Source organism: Petaurus breviceps, unplaced genomic scaffold (genome assembly GCF_028583685.1).
Source record: "Petaurus breviceps papuanus isolate PSGF00001 unplaced genomic scaffold, PetGlider_PUasm1.0 90639, whole genome shotgun sequence".
NCBI lineage: Eukaryota > Metazoa > Chordata > Mammalia > Diprotodontia > Petauridae > Petaurus > Petaurus breviceps.
The window spans coordinates 303166-306998 of NW_027187296.1; positions in this window are offsets into that span (position 1 = coordinate 303166).

Sequence of the window (3833 nt, forward strand, 5' to 3'; positions counted from 1 at the left end):
TCAAACTTCCTGGAAATTAATTGGACAAAATATAAACAGTGACTCCATGAGACAAGAAGAAATATTAAAACAAAGTCAAAAGATTGAAAAAATAGAAAATAATATAAGGCATCCTACAGCAAAAATAACTAATTCTGGGTAACAGATCGAGGAGAAAGAATTTAAGAATCATTGAATTACCTGAAAGACATGACCAAAAAAGAGCTTAAACATCGTTTCAAGAAATCACAAAAGAAAACTGCCCATATCTCTTAGAGCTAGTGTGGGATGCTAAAATAGAAAGAATTCAAGCACCAAGTAGTCATGGTCAGGATCATGATTTAACATGCTGCATGTTAAATGATTAAATAATATATAATGTTAAATATAATAAATGATAATAATAAATGTTAAATCATACATGATTTAAAGTTATTTTTTAAATCGAATGAGAGCACTGTAGGAAAAAGAATTGGAAAAAGAAATGAGATCTATGAAAGAAAGAATTGGAAAGAGAAATAACAACTTGGTACCAGTGATACAGAACCATATTCAAACATCAAACTTCCTGGAAATTAATTGGACAAAATATAAACAGTGACTCCAAAGAATAATTTACCTAGAAAACAAACTATATAATATAAATACCTAGGAAAAAAACTGGGGTTGGGAGGTGGGGGGGGGGTGGAGTGTGGAGGGAATAAACTTAATGAAATGGAGGATTTCCAGTCATTCCTGATGAAAAGACCAGAATTGCATGGAAACTTTGTAACACATACATGGGAATCAAGAGAAACATAAAAAGAATGTGAAATTTTGTCATTATTCTTATTACACAACACTTCATGAATAATTCTTTTTCAATAATTCCTGTTAGTTACTCAGGACTAATATAGCTGAGGAGAAGCATACACAAATAATTACAACATAAGGCAGTATGGACTAAGTATATAAATGCTAGAGTTGAGAGGAGGGAAGTGACATTTCAGATAAAGTATCCAAAAAAAGTAGAATTTGAACTGGATCAGGAAAGATGGGTAGGATTTTGATTGGTGGACTTGGTAATCGTGGCAGACTGAACTTTGAAGAGCATTCAGTCACTAAGCAACTGATAATAGGATTGGAGTGATCATTATTCCATTTCAAATCCTTTTTGCTATTGGAAAACTTGGGAAGTCATGTCAAATTAGTTTAAATTAAAGGTTATTTTTACTCCATAACAATTTCTATGTAATAAGTATTTTTTGAGAGCTCTTTCTAGGCTTAAGAACCCAAAAAATTAAAGAAGATTGTGTCACAAGTTACAGAATCATTATGATTGAGTGATCATTTTATTTATGGTCTCTTAGAACAGAACAGATTTGGCAAGATGACAACTTTTTTATATCGAATGTGAGAGAGGTCAGAGATCTTTCAGAGATCATCTAACATAACTCTAATATTTTATATATGAAAAAAATGACCTCTAAGGTTCTGTAAAATATTAAGAGGTAACTGAAGAGTTTTGAAGTCACATCAGATACTGGGTGACTGCCAGTTATAACAAGTCATTGCTTGATTGTTGAATGAGTACCTGACATATTGTTAGTTTCCCAACAATGGTATTTAGCATAGCCACCATAAAGTGTACTAATGGAATTTCCATTTAATATTGTTACATGTGTGTGTATGTACATACACGTATGTGTGTATGTGGATCATTTGGGGAAGAGAGAATTGGTATGACACTGGTATAAAATGCAAACTCATTTGTAAAAACACTCTTGATGAAGATTATGGTAGAAGACTATGGCTATCTACATTGTCTCATGAAACAGTAAAGAGCCTAATTTATTAGGTACTGGAGATCATAGCATTCAGCCTGAACTCTCCATAGGCCCAGAACTAGGACTAAGGCTGGTGGGTCTGATATATCAACATACTCATGAGAGCTATAGACACAGAGGGCACAGAACTGATAGATGGTCACTGAAAAAGTGCCAGACTATACAGCCAGTGACCAAACTATCATATGATGTTCCAAACATAATGGGTGAAGAAATTGCATGTTACCAAACAATGTCTATCAGTGTAGCACATGTAACTTGTACTTTGTGTCTAGCCCCAACATGCATTGTAGATGATCTCTGTATTTTACCTACTATATGCAACTCTGATACATGATGCCATGTGTTACCTGTCTGCTTAGTCTACTACATTTGACTTTGCTCTGTAATGATTTGTACTTTGTACTTATATGTGATCTGTGTTTACTATATCCTATACAATTCTAAATTGTGCACTATCAATGAATCAAGAAACAGTCAGTAGGCAACTATTGTACACCAATCACTATGCTAGGTACTGAGGTGAAAAAAAAATAAAAAGGAAACATCCCTTGCCTTCGAGGAGCATGCATACTATTAGGGAAAGAATATATAGTTAAAAAAGCATAGGTGTTTGAATCTAGCCCCTATGTCTGGGATCAATTGATCAACAAAGATTTATTAAGCACCTCCTATGAATGACAATCTATGATGAAGCTCTTTGAAAAGCAGTGGATCTGTTTTCATGTGTATCTCAGGCTATTCCTATGTACCCAGGTTAGAATTGTAAAAGTTTTACTGAAGGGAAAATGTAGTGGCAATGGCCAAGAAGAAGAATTTCCTTTTCCCTTGATGTGTGGGACTTAGAAAAAAATCACCCACTGGGAGAAATTTCCAGCACTCCATTTCTCCAGAGGCCATACATCTGTAGTAAACTGGTAGGATCATTAACAAAGGACTCTAAAGGAGTCTTCTGGAAGGAGGAACTTTAAAAAGCAAAATAGGCAATTATGGATGTTGGCAGATTTGAAGAGGTTTCAGCTGGATGATAGATAGTGAAGAAATGAGAGGTAATGTTGGAGAGTGCCAAGGTGACTATGAATTTAGGAGTCCTGGCAGAGGACTAATGGCCCTGCAGCCAGTGAGGTAAATGTTCACACTAGGTAAAAGGCATCTTGACCTTTTGGTGTGTGTTATAGACCTCTATGGCAGTCTGATAAAGCCTATGAACCCCTTCTCAAAATAATGTTTTAAATGCATAAAATAAAATACACAGAATTACAAAGAGAAAAAAATGCCATAAAAGCTTATGACCATAAAGTAAACTCCAAGACCAAATTACCAGTGGTAATGGTGAGAGATCCTCTGGTGGAAAGCACTTAGATGGAGTTGGGTCACATATTCCCAACCCCTATCCTTCTCCCATCTCCTTAATATTAAGTGATTGCAAGCTCTATGAGGGTAGAGACTATGTCTTAAATTATCTTTGTCTTACTTCTAGCAACTAATGCAGTTCCTTACACAAAAAAATTTTAATAAATGTTGAATGAACAAAAGTTGTATTGTGTACCTTATTATGCTATCACTCAAATCTTTAGATTGTTCATTTGCATAAATGAGCATGATTATTGCAATGTTTCAGAGGTATGATAAGTGCCTAGTGCTTAATATCTGAAAATTAGAATGAGTTCCCCAAGAGACGTGATTACTTATCTTGAGACCCAAGATAAGTGATATAATTAAAAAAATAAAAATAAAAAGCTACCTTCAAGTACCAGTTCTATATGAACTATATCCCAGGGTACTGAAAAAATTTATAGATGTAAACATTGCTTATCAGTGATCTTCAAAATGGAAAACGAGAGGGGTACTGCAAAATTAGAGACAAGCAGATTCTCTCTGAATTTTCAAAAAGAAGAGACTAGATCCATTAAACTTCCATGTGGGATATCAGGGAAAGCTTGATGGAAGTGGCATTAAAGCAGGACATTGAGATCTGGGCATCAGAGTAGACGTTAATGAGCTCAGAGGTCCCAGCACTCTTGGACA